The sequence below is a fragment of the Leptonotus elevatus genome, chromosome 12 (genome assembly GCF_054856555.1).
Source record: "Leptonotus elevatus isolate MCC_2025b chromosome 12, RoL_Lele_1.0, whole genome shotgun sequence".
NCBI classification, from domain to species: domain Eukaryota; kingdom Metazoa; phylum Chordata; class Actinopteri; order Syngnathiformes; family Syngnathidae; genus Leptonotus; species Leptonotus elevatus.
In genome coordinates this window covers 17,973,247-17,995,422 of record NC_141250.1, presented here as the reverse complement: position 1 = coordinate 17,995,422, position 22,176 = coordinate 17,973,247, and the positions used below count along the sequence as shown (strand labels likewise).

The following is a 22,176-nucleotide window of genomic DNA, read 5'->3' as shown; positions in this document are numbered from 1 at the left end:
ATTTGAGTTCAGGATAGCGTTGCGTTGTGTTGTCGCAACTTTAACGTCAATCAAAACTAGAAACATCTGAAAGGGAAGTCGAGCTCGCCATCACGCCACGACGTAGCCCACTTTCAAAGTAAATGTCTACTAAGGCTATTTGCATCGCCGTCAATGTATTACTTGGCAAACTTTATTTTGAAGTTTGAAGTTGCCTTCAGCAAATAATTTGTACAGTATATTTATGTGAACGTTCACCTTGCATTGAGACACACACTGCATTGCAGCGATGCAGGGCGCCATTTTGCATGTCTAAAAAGGAAAATGGTCAGCCAGCGAAGGAAAAAGTTGAGCTGCATCCACGTTGACCTCAGCTCTGAAAACGACCCAAAGGCAACATTATTCGACTTAAGACAAGACTGGCATCAAAAAACATGTTGGGAACATTCAGGGAGATTCTCCCAACCCATTAAAACAACATTCAGCCATTTTAAAACCCATTGTCTCACCTCATCAAAGGAAATGTGCCAGTTTCAAGTCAAAATTCTACAAACCAATATAACAATCTGACAACGGATACATTTGCCAACAGAATTAAGCACGTTTTGGTTTAACCAACAGACAAGATTGGAACCAAACAATACACGTCATTATTTTAACACGATATCCAAACACTGCAACAGGTCTCGTCCCTGAGAAAAAACCTTGCTTACGGCCACTCGCATTTCAATCTGTGGGAATTATCTTCTGAAGCCCAAAGCTGTCGATTCACCAAAGTAAAAGCACAGAAAATAGCAGTCATTGCTAATATTGAGATCTTGTCGAGATGTACTTTACGATTTCCACAAAAAAATGATCCCAATAAACGAAAGTACAGTGCAGCAACAATAAGGAATGTATTTTTCTCCCTCACTTGTAAAGTGTTATTTACTTTTCAGTGTGAGTGAACAGCAACACGTCTGATCATTTCAGCCTGCAGCAAACTATGTACAACTCTTAAAAGTAACATTGGCATGGAGGCAACCATTAACACATGACAGGAGTCTTGGTTGGTTCGCAGCTAAAGTAAGTGATCTGTGGTCACCATAGCAACAAAATCTTCTTTTTTTTTTCTTAACTCATCTCCACCCACTGACATGATATTGAGGCTGTTCATTTCGAGTAAAATCAACACAATGTGACAATGATGGCCACTGTATTTCTTTTGCACTCAATAAAAACATACAGTAGGAACATCATTAAATACAATGCAAAATAATTGAACAGTTCAGTAATCATGATCATTCAATTGGCATTGTGCTGTCCGTTCTGGTGTGTGCATCTTGGCCACAAGGGGCACTATAACATAAACAGGCGTCCTGCACGTAATTTGGCGATGGAACGCAGAAGATTCAAGATGCAATAATATTGGGTCGTTTTGTCGTACCATTATGTCAATGCAAGTTTCATTAGCACATCTATGACGTTTTGCGTTTGCGTGTTAGCAATAAGCTAGCAAACTTGACCGTTTGGTTAAATACACGTGCAGATGTCAATCAATCAAACATTGTGCAACTTTTTGTGACGTTCACGACCATCTTAGCTAAGATCACATTTTTGTAGGGCAGAACAATTTAATAATATATTTTTTTTTTTTCAAATGCAGTTTTTAACTTTATATTTAGTTATTTTAGTCATAATTTAAAATAATAATAATGTTGTTATAATATAAAATATATTTAATCATACTACTACTAATAATAAATATTTTTAACTATTTTGTATTTATAATTAATTTAATTTTAATGTCCATTCGAGTTGAGTCGGTCATTCAGCGACTAATTTCAATACGAATAGTGATTGTGGATTTTTGGCCAAGTCTGAGCTCTACTAGCCTACCAATCGTTTTTGTTTGTTGAAATTCTATTCCATGTATTTTTTTCTGATACAGCCATGCTCCTACACTGTCTACAACTTGCTGGTACATAGTAAACTTGTGATTGATTTTTAATGTGCCGGTATATAAAACCACAGGTGCCTTTTCATTTTTTTAATATATATATATATAAATCTTAGGAATTAGTCAAATCCCCCGGATATTTTTACTCCCCGAGAGGTTTCATATGTGGAAGTAATAGTTACGTCTAATGGCTGGAGGGGAACATGTATTTCTCAATTTTCCCTTTAATACAGTAAATCAGGAGGTTGAGAGAGTCGGCGAGCTGTCATTTCTCAGTTTCAGTGATGCTCATTAAAGCATGACTCTCCGGGCCAAGAGGCCCCCGAGGCTACGTCTCCCATTACAACCCTCAGTGTGGCTAAATCCACACAAATGCTCAAAGAACAGCCCTTGACACACAAGTTCACCCCCCACACAACCATAAGACAATTGGAGGAGGCAGGACTCATAATGTTCCGTTGTGCATGCTACGGATGACAACTCAAATGTCTCGTCGGTTAAGACAAAACAGCCGTTGGAGTCAAGTAATCGGGGTTTCATCGTGGAAAATCCAGTAAAAGCAATGATTTTTTTTTTTGTAGACCTTTGTGGTTAATTTGCCTCTCAAGGGGTTACACACTCACACAAGGGGTTACTGCACACTCCAAAAGTAGAGAGGCGCATTGTGACGAGGGATGTAACGATATCCAAATGTCACGATACGATAAATGTCACGATACGATAATTATCACGATATTGTGGGGAGGTTGGCGGTTAAAAAAAAAAGGTCATGATACAGTATAATATTTCACAATATTGTAAAAAAAGAAAAAAAAGAAATAAGAACATATATAATATAGTTATTTTTATTTCCATATATATATATATATATTTTTTATTATTATTTTTTTTTTTATTAGATTTTTTATATCCGTTTTTATTTTCACTTTAAGTCTTTTATTTATTTAGCATTTTTTTGTTTTGGTCCTTGATATTTTTCAATATTGCGATCTAATATGTAACTATTTTTTCAAGGCCCTCTTTGACAAACACAATAAATCAATTCATCTATATTCCAAGAGAAAATATCAGACTAATTAGTTTTGGGGGAGAAAAAAAAAAAAGCACAATATTGCGTTTTGTACATATTAACAGCAGTGACAAAGAAAAAGGCTTGTCATATATTCTTATTGGCTCAGCGGCGCAAAGGATCATGGTCAATGTATTTCACAAAACAAAAAGTAATGTTTTTTTGACGGAAATGACAACATCGTGCCAATTTTAATATCGTAATATCGCCTTTATGTCCAAATGCTGCTCACCAACATCTTTATTCCCAAATGTCCTGTTATCCCTAAAAAAAAAACTAAAAAAAAAACTAATCAAATATGCTAACTGTAAACAGCAGAGGATGGAAAAAAAGGGAGCATTTGATGTGATTTTGCTGGGTTCTATTCTATTTAGCAAGTGCTGACGTTTACTGTAATGAAGCAATTTAACGGCGCTGGGAGGCAGTCGTCTGGTGCACAAAACCAACAGGGCCAAGCCTCATTGGAAAGGAACAGGTTATCTTATTCACTGATCCCATTCCCAACCATTACTTTTTATAGCTGCGTTAACCTGGTTAGGATAGCGGGATATCGCATTGTAAAGGAAGCTCATCCTTCACGGTGTGATCACGGGACGTACAACGGGCTGATATAAAAAAAAAAGAAAAAAGAAAAAAGAAGTGTTTTCACAGCTTCTCCTATTACCTCAACCTTCATGTTTCTAAAGGCCGACTTTATAGGCATTAAAGGATTGCAAGGGTTGGACAGTATAGCTTCGACTACATTTGATATGTCTGCCACTGCATTCATACACCGGCAAGCAAATAAGAAATAAATATAAAAAGGGCCATGCGATCAAAAAAGTGGGGACATAAAAGAGGATGTTTTGCGCCACGAGGATCCGAAACAGTTCACGTCTCAAAGAAGGTCGTTTGTCCAACACAGGCAGGAACAAAAGGTGAAATGAGACAAGTGAGGCAATCTTAGATCAATATGACATGGGCATCTCGCTGCGAGATTTGTCAGAAACTTGCTGGAGACAAGTATGGGAACCAAAAAAGGCAACTTCGACATTAAAAACAGAGTTGAAGGAAGTGTTTCTCATTAGTTATAAGGCAGCCTTTTTTCCTTAGTAGTTTTGTATAATACGGTCCCTTGATTTGCTGGTATTTATTTATTATCAGAGTAAATAATATCAAGATGACAGATTTAAGAAAAAAACTTTGCAATAAAGTGTAAATTAATACGTTTACATTTAGATTGAAATTCATGCAGTTTTTCTATTTTTTCCCCGTATTTTTAAAGCTCTTTTACCTCTGTAAGGCTTTTATTTACAATATGTTGAGTGTATTAAACTACGTTGTGTATGAAATGTACTATAAATCAGTGATTCTATTAGGGGCCTGACCGATATGAATTAATTTTTTTTCTTAAGGTTGCTGCTGATACCGATTTTTGGCAGGAAAAAAATGCAGATTATAAATTAATCATCTGATTAATAAAAAATAAAGTATAAAATATATCCCCCCCAATGTATTTCAATGTTTTTTTCGGATAGGATTTTCGCTAATCAGGGACCAGACTGATTTAATGATGTATATATATTTAAGGTTATATATTGTATACTTACAGTATGTATAATCAATAATGAAAAAAATGAGTGTTGATTTTACAGCACTAATTTGATATTCAAAATGCATCAAGCACCAAAACAATATTTGAACTCATCTAAAAGACATATTTCATTTGAGTCACTTAATCTGCCATGTTTGAAGTCCACCCATAGACCTTGTATGCATTTTCGCGACTGAAAGAAAGGCTTTGAAAGCGAACTCTAAGTGTTAATTAGAATTATCTGTACAACAACGTGAAGAAAGGATGGTGAGCGCGAACCTTCAAAGAGTGGAATTGAAATGAGAAAAGGAAGGGAGGTTTGCTTGGGGAAATGATGGCCGAGGATTTCTTAAAGGCTATGAATAGCTGGAAATGTTAACCTGTGTCAAATATGAAATGAGCGGAAGGTAAAGTACAGAGTTTTGCAGCATTCAATGTTGTTTTTAACAATCTTATAATAATCAAAACGAGAATTCATTCTGCAGAGGGTAGCGATCTGCCAAGGCCAAAATGTTAATAAAGTGAAAACATTTGTGGGGCAATCTAGATTTTTTTTTTTTTACATTTATTTTATCTATAATTAGCAGGGCTGTAACAATACACCAAACATGATATTCAATTAAGATCAATAGAATTTTTTATATTTAATTTAATTTTGCGTTTGAAGGCGCATTAACATGTTGGGAATTTTATTTTATTTTATTCGACAACGCCTTTTCCAACTCAAATGATACCAACATGCTAACCAATGCAATTTCAGGGCTAGCATTAGCCTTAGCATTAGCATCAAATGAACGTCATTAAGCAGGTAGTAGGAATAGGTTTGCTGAAGAAATGCATCTTTAATCTAGGCTTACATTTTTTTTTATTAGATTGAAATGCTAATAATACTAATTAAATTAAGTTTGGTGCCAACTACAGTAGCTCAAGACAGCCGTTACAGGTACACATTAACTGTCATGAAGCAAAGCAAAACATTGGTATTAATTTACATTAGCTGTCTACAACAAAGGTGTCCAAAGTACAGCCGGGGGGCCATTTGCGGCCCACTGACCATTTTTTAACGGCCCGCGGCATATAAATTTTTTTTACATTTCACTCAGCCTTCAATGCTTTTAAGGGTGTGGATGTTATTTCTTTTTTTCTAGCACAAAAATATGTGTGCGTTTAAAGATTCTTAACTTAATACAGATTGTTCTTGTTTTGGTCCTCAATATGGAGATCAGCTCAGGGGTAGGGTGGCTTTATTCTACCGGGATACAGAGCTGCCTCTCAAAAATTATGGCAAAACCAAAACTATGTATTTAGTATCACTTTTAATAGAAGTTTGATGCCATTTCTCAAAATATTTATATCACATAATTGCTTGATGGATTGGTTGTAGCGTGGTTAATTAAGTCAAAGAATGTTATAGTGGCTCTTTTATCCTTCCATTTTCTATATGTGGCCCTTGGGGGGAAAAGTTAAAGCTAGCTGCTAAATGAATAAATACATAAAATATACATGATGTAAAAACAAAGCCTAAAAGCAGATTTTTTTAAAATTACATTTGTTTTGTTTTGAAAATTACTAGGGATAGACCGTTTATCCGCGCCAATATTCAGCATTTTGACGAATATTTTGAAGAATCATACGGCTGTTAATAGATCCATTTAAAGAAAAATGTTCAGAGAAAAAAAAAATCAGGGAACTAATTCTTAAAATTTTCATATTTGCTTCTGACCCTGGGAACTCCTATTTTTGTTTGAAATTAAAACAAAGATAAATACAATTTTAATACTTCAGATATTTTGAATTTTTTTTGGGGGATTTACTGTCGCAAACAATAGGGAGCTATTACGTTTGTATTTAACTTTTGAAGGCATGCTACTGCCCCTGGAAGATCCCTGAACTTTTTGTTAAGATTTGTAAAGCAAAGATTGATTTTTTTTAACTCCAAAATTTTACGAACCCTAAACGATGTTCAATAAACATATGCTTAAAAAAAAATGAAAATAAAATAAAAGAGCTGGAGATTGTATTTTTTTAATTTTTGATAACAATATTTACCCTTTTAGTGAAAATTATCATCGGTTATCGGCGTCCTTGACTACTAAAAAAACGTATCGGTCTATCGCTAAAAATGACATTGTGATGTCGATTTGAATTCAATTAACTGTTCAACCCTGCGAAGAGTATTCGTAAAAGGTCCTTGTGGGCCGACCGTTTAAAAGAATCTTCCTGTGCCTCACGCGAGCTCCCTTGATGAAGTGTGAAAAGCTGTCAGTGACGAATGGAAATCTACCGGTCCACTTTGTACGGGGCAATTTGTACCGTCTGGCTCATTTGGGTATGCGTGTAATAATATTCTGTTGGGAACGCTGCGGGTTTCAATCACTGGGGGGGTTAACTCCACAACAAGCGGATTCCATCCGCGCAGCCCCGTGGCCATCCAGGTCTGGAATCTACCTCCCTCTTGGCTGGGTGACGTTGCATGTTCTATTTCCAGACCGAGGGTTGAAGTAAGGCTGCAGGGAGTGTAACACTGACCCGCGTGACCTGTGGCCTAGAAAAGCTGCCTGAAGCGCCGCGCAACTCCTTGCGCCCATTCGCGGCTCGCCTTTTCAAAGCCAAACAAAAAAAAAACGTTCTCGCGCAGAGTATGTCTTGCCAAATGATTTGCATCCTTTTTTCCTTTTTTTTTTTTTTTTTATTCGCGCCTTTGACTTGTTGTCAATGTATTCGCGGCTGCCGCTGCCTGGTCTCTAGCGGGTACGAGATGGGGAGAAGTGCTTTACTTTCAGGCCTCGTGTCTACGGGCCGCACGTCTGCAGTCATCTGTCACTGGTTTACATACGTGCTATGACACTTTCTCTCTCGGTGGAAAGCCATTGTCACCACTTGGCCGCCAGCAGAGGCTGACTGGGTGCAAGATGGGTCTCCCCCAGGTACCTCTAGGGAGCCGCGTTAGGCCTAACTGACAGCCTGACAGCGCCGCACACACTCGCTCACATGCCTGGCCCGGGCGGGCGCCGGCAACTCTAACAGCACATCAACTGGCAAGGTCCCAAGGCATGGCACGCTTTGCATAAAGCAGCGTCTTTGCCATGCACCACCACTTTTTTTTGTATTTATTATTATTATTATTTTTCACCCCTCTAGCCTCTTTGTGCTCTGTGTACGTTTTGGAATGAATAATGGAAACAACAGAGCTGACGACTCATGGGATGCATTTAAAGATGTGGGAGAGGTAGACAATGCAGAAGCAAGGGCTAAATGAATGTACTATTGTTCTATATCTTACAGATATTTTTGCGATAATATGCTAATTTCCGATGACGGCATAATAAATGAGAAGCAACAATGACTTTTTGAAAGTGCCAGGACATTGTCAAGCGGTTCGGAGGTCAAACTGGCACCAAGCAGCTGGCAAACATTGGAGTTGTCTTTTTTTTTTCTTTGGAAACCATTGAAGGGAAATTCCAACTACTCAAGGCAGGAAATCAAATGAAGAAAAATCAATTGTAAAACACTTTTTTATTATTAACTCATTCACTGCCATTGACGGCTATAGACGTAAAAAATACATTTGAACTATTTCTATTAGTTAAACATTTTTTTCCACTTTTGCTAACAAGAGTATGAAAACCTAGAATTTTTATTATTGTACATTTACAACAGATTTGTGATTAATCGTGAGTTGACTAGTGAAGTCATGCGATTAATTATGATTACAATTTGTAATCGCCCGACGCCCCTAATTTTTCAGGCAATTACATTTTTTACTTTAAATTAATTGCATGACTTCAATAGTTAACTCACGATTAATCACAAATTTTATATCTGTTCTAAACGTACAATAATTTTTTTCCTAGGTTTTCATACTTTTGTTAACAAAAATGGAAAAAAATTTAAACTAATAGAAATAGTTCAAATGAATTTTTGACGTCTATAGCCGTCAATGGCAGTGAATGAGTTAAGCAAAGTATCCTGAAACTATGCTTCCTAAAAGTAGACTTCACCATGAAATATGATTATTAAACAGTTTTACAAATGTTTTTGTAGTATTGTTTCTTAAAAAAGTAATTTATTATTATTAATTAATTTGAATTTACACATTAGTCATATCCCTCGCTTTACACTCAGGCCTTTTCCCCCTCAGACAAAAAAAAAAGAAGAAAAGAAGAAAGAATATTCCACAAGTCACTAGTGCACACAAAATTGCATCATACAATCTGCTGCAGGCCATGTGGAGGCCAAAATGAAAGTTCACTCAGTACATTTTTCTGTATTTTTAGAGACATTTATACTATGACTAGGAGGGGTTCAAATCTCCTCCTGTTACCTACATCCTTTTTTTTTTAGGATTTACATGATCATGATTTTTTGGGCCGCTCACCAATTAATAAGTGGAAAAAAAAGGAGAAATATATGTACTTAAAAAAGGTTGATATTTACTGTACAATCGACCATTGGCATTCGCGGTGGATCGGTATTGGACCGGCACACGATTAGCGAAAACCCATGTGGAATTGACGGTAATTGAAATGCATAGGGAAAAAAATAACCCCCCCCCCCCCAAACAAAAAAATCAGCCGATCAGATCAGCGTAAAGCCTTTTATTTTTATTTTTTATTTTTAAATACAGTGTTTTTTTGTTTTGTTAAATCACTGTAATGTGCTTCGTATCAACATGATATTAGCATAAATGCCGTGTGGCTATATTGCATGTATTTGCTATTGCTTTTTAAAAAAATTAATTGTGTAAGCATAAGATGCAATGATGGCCACAGCGGGAACAACATAAAAGTGGTACACACTCAACAGAATATGATAAAGTGACAATAAGTTGATTTGAAGAGAAAAAGAAGAATGAAATACACGTTGCAAAGTCAGCTGTGTTTAGTGTTTATGGATAGAGAATACTCTTTCAGCCAGACACAGCAGCCATCTAAGATCCCCTGTCTACACTTGAGTATACGCTAAGCAACTGCCACGTAAAAAAAAAAAAAAAAGAGAGAATGCAAGTTCATTGTTCACTTATATGTATAACAGAATGTTAACTCATTCACTGCCATTGACGGCTATAGACGTCAAAAATGTATTCAAACTATTTCTATTAGTTTGACATTTTAAGTTAACTATTGAAGTCATGCGATTAATTACAATTAAAAAATGTAATCGTCTGACGCCCCTAACTTTTTATAATATTTTCTTTAAAAATAAAATAAAAAATATATTTTTTTTTAAATGTCTAGGTTTTCATCAAGTGAATAAAAAAGTTTAACTAATAGAAATAGTTCAAATGAATTTTTGACTTTTATAGCCGTCAATGGCAGCAAATGAGTTAAATATGTGCAGTATGCTGGATATATATATAAAGGATTGTGTTCAGTATTAGACGTGCGACTGTACAGACAGGCCAATGGCTGCATTCCAACCGCATTTGGCTTTTCTCCGAAAAATCTTAGCTTGGCATATCCGCCCTTCGTCACATGATGCTCCTCCGTGTGGAAGTGAGCGAGCAGGCAATAGGGCGATGTAACCGTAACAGCTATTTCAGAGCGTGCAGTCAACAGAACTCCCAAAGGTGATTTCCTGTTAATGAACACAAAAGGAGCTTCAGCCCTCTTAAAGCTCTCGGATGATACGGAACTCTTGAGTGCTCTTTTCTTATATGTTTTCCCTTCTTGTTAAATTAATTTAATTCCAGGTGGACTTTGAAAGGCACAGTCAAATAGGCCACACGCATGACTAATAATAGTAACAATAAAAATACAGTGGTGCCTTGAGATACGAGCGAGCTGACTATTGTGCTGTTGTTTGGCTGATTTTTTTCACAACAAGCATCAGATTGGCACATAATGAACAATGTTTCATTCATTGCCACTCCAGGTTGAAGAGTAATAATGTCAAACTAAACATACACAATGACGTGTTATGTTTTTAAAACAAGCACACAGCTTCAGCTTTGGCTAACAAGTCCATTTAGCTTGATGCTAATAAGGGATGCAAAATTTCGTAGCTAGCAAATATGATTTGTGCCTGGCTGTTCTAACCCTATCTGAACACAACACATGCAAGTAGAAAAATACTCACAGTAGTGCTGCACAATAAATCAAATTTGAAGTATTGAATTTGAATTCAAATGTGTTTTAGCTGCTACATATCTAATCAAGCACATTGTTAAACAGTAGTTAGCCAACCAACAATGAACGCTCGATTAGAGCTTTAATTAAGCTGCCTAAAAAACAAAAGAGTGCACAATACAGGGTGAGCCTAAAGTCACTCGGTGGACTGACATAATGCGAACATGCCAAGAGAAGAAAGTACAGCAAAAAAATAAAAAATAAAAAAATGGAGATGAGGAGCTTCATGGCTAGTGCATCAAAAGGGATCAACATCTGTTGTCTGGACTTCACAATTGCAGTCTGTAATATACCATTTTTATTCAGTTAACGCTTGGTAAGTTTTAAATTCTTGGGTAAATTTATTCATTCATTAGTTTAATTTTGCACTGAAACTGTTTACATATTGTTTGTTGAAAAGTAGAGCAATAATGTCGTTTTCAAGAAGTGTGAATAACAATCGTGATTACAATATTGATCAAAGCAATTGCGATTGCTATCTTAAAATTGTGCAGTCCTAACTCACGCGAATATATTCTTTATCATCTGCGAAGAACGGTTAATATTACTAACAAACGTTCTTTATCCTCCGCAAAGAACAGCTCATATTTACACGGCTTACTGAGTACTGACTGCATCGGTGTATATCCTCATGTCTGTATTATACTGCCCCCAAGTGGCCAAGGCATGAACAACAGAAGGAGCATCACAATGTCCACTGAATGTAGCAACAAAAAGCGTCAAAAACTGTACGATTCTTGAGGATTATAATTCCTATTCATTTCACTGAGTTACACGTTACAAGCGTGGTCATGTAACTAATCACATCCGTATCTCGCGGCGCCGCTGTATTACTTAACTTAAAGGAGATATTTGCGATACGAGCAGTTGACTAACACAGCTGCCTGCAGCCTGATAAGCTGGTCAGTGTGAGAGCCGAGCGACAGTGCTGGCTGCTGTAGTCATGTCACAGTGTCACTGCAGATACCCGCTGCCTGGCTGCAGTCGAACGCCTTAAAACTACACGACAGCAAATACGAGCCTGGCCGGCCTCCTCCCCCCACCTCCTCCTTCCCTCCTCCGCTCATCACATTCCTCGTCTCCTCTCCACTCCGTCAGGCAGCATACAAGCCCTCCACCCCCTCCTGCCCTTCCCATCCTTGGCACCAAGCCCCCCCCCCCCCCGCACACACACATCCGCCCCCACCCCGCCAGCGTCTGGCATTCTGCCGACCCGGCGTCAGGTGATCTGCTCTGCACACGATGAATGAATTGTTAAGGACCTCCTTTGCTGCCATCTTTCCTGACCACTCCAGCTACGAGTGAATAGTCATACATAAATCTGGATGAATAACAAATAATCACATATGTGTATTTGCAATAGAGTGCATATTTGAGTCTATCTGTCAATATATTAACAATTTGATGGTTTATTATACTGAACAATTAATATATTGTAATGCAAATTGACATTGCAATGTAGAAGAATGTCATTTTCAAATTGGGGGATAAAAAGGTTCATTTTGGTCAGCCAGTGGGCTTTCTCTTTTAAATATATATTTAATATTTACATAGAGACGTTTACTTATCGACACCTTATAATAATCGCCTAGGTCATTTTTTTCAGATTTGTCAGGAAACACACAAAAAATAGAGCCATTTGCATCATGAGATGATTTAGGCAAAAATAATAATTTTTGGAAAAAAAAAAAAAAGTCTTACTCTATTATTTTAAGAGGGGGACAATATAGTTGTTTCATAAAAACATGAAAAGCTAAAGTGATAAAGCTACATATTTGTTTGCATTATTGCTATATTCTGACATGTGCCACACTTGTTTGGTGGAATTTTGTCAAGATATCATAGTCAGCGCAAAAAAATCTGCCAGCCAGTGTTTAACTCATCCACTCGCAGCCATTTCCACTGAAGCGACCCCCTTCACTCCTGGCTGTTTTACTGGATTTTGACTGATTTTGCAAGGCCCCCAGAATATTGTGTTCTATTGCTATAAAAACATTACCAAAAGTAATGCAGCAATTTGCATTAGAATATAGCTAAGTTTCATCATTATTCACAAATCTGTTTAGAACTGTGGGTAAATCAGCTTGTTTGCAACATGGCCCTGATTGATCTCTTATACTCTGCTGCCACCTGCTGGCCGTTTTTGTAATAACTACCATTGCTTCAACCGTTCTGTGCAGTTGAGAGGCTGCATCAAATCCTTCTGTATGCTCTAGCATAAAAAAAACATGAAAAATGTATAAATAAGTCTTTGCGACACTTAAAACATTTAAAATAGAATGTATTTATACGTTTTTGGGAGCAAATGAGTTGATAAGTTAACAACTCGAATTCAAGTAGATAAATAAACTGTCGGTCATATTAATTCATGGCTCATTTGCATAACCTAGAAGAAGTAAACATTTATGTATAATAAATCTGGTACTGTTTATCATAATACCGATGAACTTATTGCTTGTGTTAGTTGAAAAATGCATGGGAGGAGGACCTTGAAAAAATAATAACATTGAAATGGCAATCAGCGTTGAAATTGCAGTTACCGGTACATTATTTAAAAAAATAATTCAGCCTTAGTACCGACACCTGAAAACAGAAAGAGACATTTTGAAAAACACATTTCAACGGCAATAGTCAAGCTGTTATCAAAGAATGTAAATGTTATTCATTAATAATGAAAAGAATGAAAAGAAAAATAATGTGGACATGCTATGCTGGCAATGTTATTATTCGCAGTGATGGCTGAATTTTTAATCAGTGATGGTCAAGGTTTTCAGCTATAAATTTCTATGACCACTTTTTAATGAAATTAAAAAGCCTGGAGTACATACAGTGTACGTGTTTTTATAATTGACATTAATTACTTTTTAAAATGAAATTCTTACGAGAGCCACTTCTGCAACATAAATGCTTAGATAGGCTTGTAAGAAATGTCAAAACGGACTCAATAATTATCTTTAAATTCAATTTGACAAACGACGAAGAAACATGAGGACGGTGATGGCCGCTTCCCTCGTGCTTGCATATGATTGGACTTTGGTGCACTAAATATCAGCATTATTCAATAAACAAGTTAATACTTGCATATATGTATAGTAATCACTGAGTTGCATATTCCAATATGCAAACGACGACATATTGTGCTAGAGCAAGATAAAAACGAGTGACATTGATGCTACATTAAGTCCAGCGCACCCTTCGTCCGCAAAAATTAATTCAAAGTGAATTTCCAACCAAAGTTGAGCTTCTATTCAATTTGTCGACATAAAGCCAGAGGTATCGCTCTCAGGCTTGCAGCTTGTTGAAAAGAGTTCCAAACACATGCTAGCAGGACTTGCATATAATGAAGCTGACAAGTGTGGTGAAATAGTGATGTAATAGCCTCTGCTGCCGCACGAGCTTTTCGGTCCGGCTCCGAACGGCGGCCTCGATTGCCCGATTAGTCCGAAACCATATTGTGAAAACACAGGAGGAATTTCAATACGGCCAAATATTGAGTTTTCTCTTATCCACTTGTGAAAGGCTTACTGCATTCTCCCAATACAAAACTCCCCAACAGCATGCAATAATGAAACACCTTGGAAGAAGGACAGAGGAGGAGAGGAGAAAGAAAAAAAAAAAAAAAAAAAAAAAACGCCTCCCTTTACCAAGGTTACTCAATGATAAGCAACTCAGGCGCACAATGATGGCAAAAAGAGCCGGCTATTATCAAAAGTCACCCAAGTGTGGATTCTGAGAGCGAGTCTAAATAATTTAGACAAATACCTGAACGTCTGTTTTATGTGCGTCTTTATAATGCGTTCAAACATTCATCATTCACCACAAAAATATTATTGTAATCCATTTTAAGCGCAGGTTTCAAACGCGGCCTCGCCGTACGGAACCATGTTGAGCGCGCCGTGTAAACAATGAACAAAAGCACATTGAGCTGACGAAACAGATGATTTAAGAAGGGGAGGAGACAAATGAAGCCCGGCTTGGCTTGCACCGAGGATATGATAATTACCACCTTTATGAATGCACACGAATCTCCCCCATTAGAAGCCTCAATGCTAAACCTACTTTGGCACACCTGGGGGATTTGTCTATTCTGGCCAATCCCCAGCAGACATTCCGCTACCTTGACTCCTTCCGAGACGAAGAAACATCTCCAGTAAAGGAAAGCGCCAATGTGGTGACAATAAAGCAACTCGGAGCATGTTGGCTCTCACGCGCGAGTACGCCGTGTGTAAGCACGCTACACATCACGGCAGGGACGGCAATAACATCACGGAACGTGCGCGGCAAAGATTAGCCGCTCATAAAAACAAATAGAAGGAGACAGAAAGGGAACAAGACATTCTGTGCACCCTCAAGGTGCTTGTGTGGGGGAGTGGTCGGCGGCGGGGGTGGGTGGGTGACGAGCACAAAGAGAAACAGACGAACGCGGGCTTGTAAAGTGCACGGAAACACATTATCAATCACGGGATCATGTGCGATTAAAATGGAATAAAGGGATGGAGACGGTGAAATACAACTGAAGTCAAACAGCTTGGAGACATTTTCAGTCAGCGTGCATTACAATTTCGTTCGCAAATGTTTCATAGCAACAGTTTAGATCGCCGTTTTTTGGGAAATGCCTCAAAAGTTGAGAGGGAAAAAAAGACGAATCAATCAAACAGCAGATTATCAGGGGTGCCGGGTGAAATTAATCAATTTCATTATATTGGTCTGAAAATTATTGTAATATCTCATGGTTAATACTATAAAAAAATAAAATAAAATAAAAAAACAGGGCACAGGGTGAAATTAACCAATTTCATTATATTGGTCTGAAAATAATTGTAAAATCCCGTGATTAACACAACATTTTTTGAGGGAAAAAGCAACAACAAAAATAGGGGGCTTAATACAATATCAGGTGAAATTAAGCAATTTCATGATAGTTGTCTAAAAATTACTGGAAAATGCCATGATTAACACTCAATTAAAAAACAAAACAAAACAAAAAACAGGGTGCTTAATACAGTACCTATAGGCACTACCTAGGCGTTATAAAAATAAATAAATAGAATCACTGATTTATAGCACATTTCACACAACGCAACTCAATGTGCTTCAAACATTCTCATTAAAAGTATAACATTTAAAAGCAGTTACAAATAGTTACAAAGTAAAGAAATACAAAAAAAGATTACTAAAATGGTTACAATTTTCAAAAGCATTATTTGAAAAATACTTTGAAAGACCATAGATCCAAGAAAGTTATGGGAAAGGAGCACAGTTTTAAACCTGGATACATTTAGCGCATTTACACTTTATTGGTATTTTTCAAACATTTTTTCATTTATGTTATTCACTTTAAGTATACTAGCAAATCGGGGGACCACATTATCCACAAAAACTGAAAAAGCAACAGAATAAAACATGGCTTTTTGTGAGTATATTGAGCTTTGTGTTCAATTAAACAACATCTTACACCGACTGAATCAATTTGTGAGGAGATTGAGACGGCTTAATTTCAATATTCCAACTTTATGTGACATTTGTTCTTTGCAAGCATGAGAGTAACGCACAAGAACAAAGCAAATTTGACACGACTTCAGACCAGAGGAAAATCCAAAAGATTGACTCCACAAATAGTTGTCAATGTTGGCAAAGTGGCAAGATTAATATCCAATCAGCAATGGAATTTTTTTTGCCACATCCAGAAGCGGTATACACATCTCTGTCCCGGCTGCTCAGCACAACGTGGTCAACACGATTACAAGTCCTTTTAACAAGCAGATGCTAACTAAATAAGCATACTTGCTAATGACTAGCACGAACATGAGCAGAGAAGAATACATTTGGCAACCAGCAATGTGCAGCAACATCTCCGACAGTGCATATCAAGTGCTGCATATATAAAATTTCACCAACGATATAGATATGAACTCTACCACTCCATCATGGTAACGCTTGTCGGTAACAACAACGTATCTGCCTCAGTGTGAAAAATGCCCCCAAGCATGTCGGACCACAAAGCTGGAAAAGCTGCCAGCACCATTTATTTATTTTTTTTGCCATCTCCGAGCTGTGCAGTAGGATCGCAAAACTCCAATACGCTTTTAACTGACTGGAACAGAGCTACAATGGAGTGTAGCCATCTATAAATTAGCACATAAATTATTGTAATAAGTGAGTAAAAAATAAAAGACAGTTTGCACACACGACGGGTCCAAAAACTGGAAATGAATGAGTACGTTACCGCAGACGTTAGCTCGGAGGAGGAGCCTATATTTATACTTTTAATATTTATAATATCAGCAATGTTATTTGTTTGCGTTTAGGCATAGATTATCAACTGGCGCCGATATTCAGCATTTTGACAAATATCGGCATCGGCCATTTTGAAGCTTTATACGGCCGATAATAGATGCATTTAAAAAAGTGTTCAGTGGGAAGAAAAAAAAAATCTGAGAAATAATTATTAAAAATGTCATAGATGCTTTTGATCCTGGGAACTACTTTTGTTTTTGTTTGAAATTAAAACTAAGATAAGTAAAATTGTAATACTTTAAAACACTTGATCTACTGTAGCAAACAATAGGTAGCTATTTACTTAAGTTTTTATTTAACTTTTGAAACATGCTCCTGCCCCTGGAAGATCCCTGAACTTTTTGTTATATTTATAAGTTGTTTTTTTTTTTTTTTTACCCTTAACGTTGTTCAATAAACATATGCTTAAAAAAGAAAAAGAGCAAGATTTTTGACAACAATATTTTCCCTTTTTTGAATATTAAAATTTCGGTTACAGTACTAATCATCTGTATCGGTATCGGCCCTGGAAAAACATATCATCTATCTCTATTTGTGTTTGCACCATTGAAGGCTGAATTTGTGTTTTGGTTATATTTCGGGGAGATCTATCTGACTGTACAACGCATTAAGAAACACTTTGATTAAAATGTGACCGTTTTATGAATTTGAGGCACCCAGCTTTAAAAGCGCTGTCAGTTACAAAACACACATGAATTGTTCTCGCAATAAGTATAAACCAAAACATTGCTAAGGTATTGTGTAGTTTGTTACCACATATCTCAAACAATCGCCTGAACGGTTCTTAAAGGTTTTTACGATGGCGACACGTGAACTCAATTGACATTGTTTCCTAAGCGTCCCAGAATGGATTGTGCGCTGCATCGACAAAACTATGCGGCGAGAATGACTAATTAGGCAACCTGGTTTGTTTTGTCTGCCTAAATCTAAATCAAACGTCGTTCCTCTGAGAGAGAATATAACACGGAGACACATTGACGGTAAAAAATGGATGCCGTTTAGACCCTATGCTGTCACTCAAAAGACAAAATAGTGGGAGGGGGGGGGGTGGCGGTGGGTTAAGAAAAATCTGAGTGGACAGTTGCATGTGTCTAAATGAGATGGTGGGAGGAGGAGGGGGGGGTTTGAAAGAGAGGATGTCAAGGATTCACGGTCCTTCATCTTCGCAGTAGAGCAAACACATCCCTCAGTGTAGCAACAGACAGCTGCCTCCACTTTCCAACGCGGCCCAACTTTAGATCACTGCAGGAATTGTCAGCGTGCGCGCACACAACATGGAGAGCGGCCACCGGGGGGAACGAGCGGCCATGTCGAAAGAAAGCAGGTGGAATGGAGGAGGAGGAGGAGGAGGAGGAAAAGAGGACGGGCAATGCGTTGATGTTGACGTGTGGAGTGTCACGCTCCCGCCGGGGACCTTCTTCGCTTTTTTGTATAGCCACGCCGGCCGTTTAACATCTTGTCCTTAAAGACGACAATCCGGCACTGATCTCACACCATGCAGTCAAAGGGCTTCATGTCAAACAGATCCATCGCCAAAGATGAACATTGTATTGATTTACAACATCGACATCCCAGGGGCTGTGTTTTCTTTTCTTTTCTTTTTTTTTTCATTACACCACAAGGTAATCACAAGCCGGCTTTACTTGTCACCATTAGTGCACATACATGGAGTGTCAGTGTTGATGTTTACTGCTCCCTTATAGCGACGCTGTGGGCCGGCGCTGTCAATTTACACCATCGCTAATGGTGTTACACGCTGCCCATTATGGGCTGATCGTTTAGAAGGGGGGGGGGGGGGGGTCTCAGACGCTGCACGGAAACACGTGTGGCAATCAAGTCTGAGGGGAATCAAACGGGCATATAATACAGTAATTCGTCTATGATCAACAATGTTGGGTACACCTACACAACACAAAAGCTACTGGGGGGGAAAAATTGGCCTTATAAAGATAATAATGCTTAGTATTGATTGACATTAGAGAGGTAATCATTTGCAATATATTTCTGCTCCTTAAGAATATTGTTTTATATTATATTGTCTTTTTTCTTTTACAAATGAATGAAAATAAATGAGCAATATTTTTTTTACATTAATTAATTTATTTATTTTATCTTTCAAACATTTTATAATGAACATTTAATCCAATTGTGCTTTTTTTTCTGCATTGTATCAGGTGCAAATGATTAATATTTGTATTTTTTTTCTTACTTTTTTAAATGTACTTTTTTATTATCTCTATTTTTGTTTTTATTTATTTTATCTTTGACAAATTTCCTAATGAAGATTTAATCCAATTATATATATATATATAAATTAATAAAATACATCAAATATGATTTTGGATTTCAGGTACACTCAACACTGGGCACAGTGAGTCCATTTTGTACATAACAGATTTTCAATGAGAAATATTTTGTAGTACCGCAATTTCCGCACATATAATATTTGGTTATTTAGCTACACAAGAGTGGCAAAAAATAATAATAAGAAAAGAAACACTTCTATATTTGATAATAACACACTTGAGTGACTAAATATTGTGGCCACTACTGTAATTGCATTCATTAAAAGTATTTCAGGGAATTTAAATTGCAGCAATCTGCAGGTTTTTTACATAAATAATAAATAAGTTAATAAAGCAGAGAGTAAAGAGCGAGAAAAAAAAAATCACATTTGTGTTTCCTCCAAGTGGTTCACATCAGCTTCTTGTTCTCGTTTTGCTGCAGCGTTTGAAAGTGTGAACGCGTGTGACATTCAGCAGAGTGGGGAGATGAAAACAAGGGGCGAGCGCTCTGTCATCACGTTACGCCGCCGAGCTTCATATCAAGCAACAACTTGGATTAATATCTTCATTTCAGATGTGACGCGGCTGTCATGCACACTGGAGGTGCCTGAGCGAGGTTAAGTAAGGACCTGTCACCTCTAAACACTACAGGGACCCTCGTAAAAGCGCCCCCCCCCCACCCCCCCTGTACTTGTGGGCTGGCTGGACACTTCATTAGGTACACATGGGCGGTCTAATTGCACCCAACACGACAGCTGAATTGAAAATGATGCCTGTATAAAAAACAATCATTTATTAATAAATGCTACCGTGGCTGTAGTTTGCAGTGGTGTGGAACTGCACTCTACAAATAAATAAAAGGTATACAATACCCAAAAAAAGTCAGGTCCAATGCAATGCAGTTCTACACCACAACAAAAATGAATATATTGTTGGACAGGCGCAATCAAAATTGAGCATTATTATCTTTTTGAAAAGGTGGAATTTGATATTATGCTTAATATTGTGGCCGCTAGGTGTAATATGAGGTAATCAATAATTGGGATATAAAAAAAATAAATAAATAAAAGACAAAAAACTGACAATGCACTGCGATTTTGGATTACTTTTCATTTTATATCATATTCAACATTCTATGCGCATTTCCATTTACAAATACAGGTAAAATTAGTAGAGAGAAAAAAAACAAGTATGATAAAAAAATAATAATAATCAAGTACAAATAACCGCCTCAATAAAAACTGAGCAACAAATTTAAAACCCACTTTACAACAACACATTAGAACTAAACACTCCAACATAATGGATGCACTTTTTTTGTTCCACGTCCCCACTGAATGACGGGTGCTGGAATGCTGTTTAGTTTTTTTTTCAAGAGGAATGAAAACATACTTGAGCTCATTGCTGATGATGCTAATTTCCTCTGCAGAAGCAGGCGGAAACATGCAAATGAAATGTTTGAATACAATTAAGTGCTTTGGTCTATGGAGGTGGACGTGGTTGACTTTGGACAGATTTGTTGCTAAAGCACACAACTTATGCTCACTTGATGTTGTGTGTGTTTTAACTGAGAGTGTGTGTGTTTTCTCCACATTTACTGGTTTGCCATCAACACTTTACGGTCAAATCAGCAAAATATGGTTGCCTTTTTAAACGATGTATCTTTGTAAAACTCTTTCATTTAAATATGTAAAAAAGTATGTTTGCATAATTCATATATCGGTGTCAAAAATAATACACGAATACTAGATAGTTGTTGGTTGTATACTTAATTTTAAGCCAGCTTTCTGTTCTGCTATGTTTTTAATTAGCAAACTCATATCATGCAGAGCACCTGTAATGTTAAAAATGTAATGAATTTTCCCACAGGCTCAAGCATCTGTTTGAATTATACCAAATATACAATGTCCGAGAAAGCCTTTTTTTCTTCTTTTTTTTTTTTTTTTACACGCCCATGTTAATAAAATGTCTCCTATAAATGATTTAATAGTAATTCTACATAAGTGGGACCAGGACAGTAATGATTTGCAAAAAATGAGAAAGGAAAAGTTGAATTTCAGCAATAGCAGAAATATAATTAAACGTGGTTCTAGTCCTTTAGTCTTCCTAATGAGCTGTACTTTGGTTCTAATTGATAGTGTCACATCTCTTGATTATAAATGGAACATGACTTTCCACAAAAGGTCTCAACTGACATTTAGTGGAGGGGGGGGGGGACCACGTACAACAAATGCAATCCTCTTTTTATGGCTATAAAAGACAAAATAATAGCAAAGATATGAATTTGAAAAGAGGGACATACCATAAAAGCTGGTGCTAGTAATCATGTCTTCACGCCTGGAAACGAGAGGAGAAGGAAGACAGCAGATTCGCAATGTTCACCAGGTGGAATTCCAACGGCTTGCTTCTCATTGCAGCCACACGAGATCTCCTTTCACAACTTTCACACAAACACACACACACACGAATGATTTTTTTTTTTTCAGCCTCCCTGTTGTGTCCACGCAAATCAGCGTGCATGCGTGCGAGGAGGAAGAGGAGGACAACGAGGATGTTATTATTATTATTATTTTTTTTTTTTAAAGAAAAAGAAGGCTGCACAGGAGTGTGACACTTCTTGCAGGAGCCTGACGAGACACACTGAGGATGACATGAGACATACACACGTTCCTCATGCCGCCCATTCGAGGAAGAGCGACCCCCCACCCCCACCCCCACCCCCACCCCCCCCCTTTTTTTTCCTCCTCCCCTTTACTTTTGCAAATAGATTACTTGCAAACAGTTGATCGAGCGAGTCTTCGCGTCCCGACCGCCTTATAATGCGTCAAGTTTTACGTCCGCTTTTTTCGGTCTTTCTTTCAAATCAACGTGCGCAAACTTGTTGTTTCAACTTATTTAAATGCGGA

The 22,176-nt window shown here is 37.3% G+C and overlaps 1 protein-coding gene across 1 annotated transcript in view; it reads right to left on the bottom strand.

The window, feature by feature from the left end:
- Positions 1–22,176, bottom strand: part of fign (fidgetin) — a 75,168-nt gene that overhangs the window by 16,182 nt on the left and 36,810 nt on the right. The gene's annotated exons all lie outside the window — the stretch shown is intronic.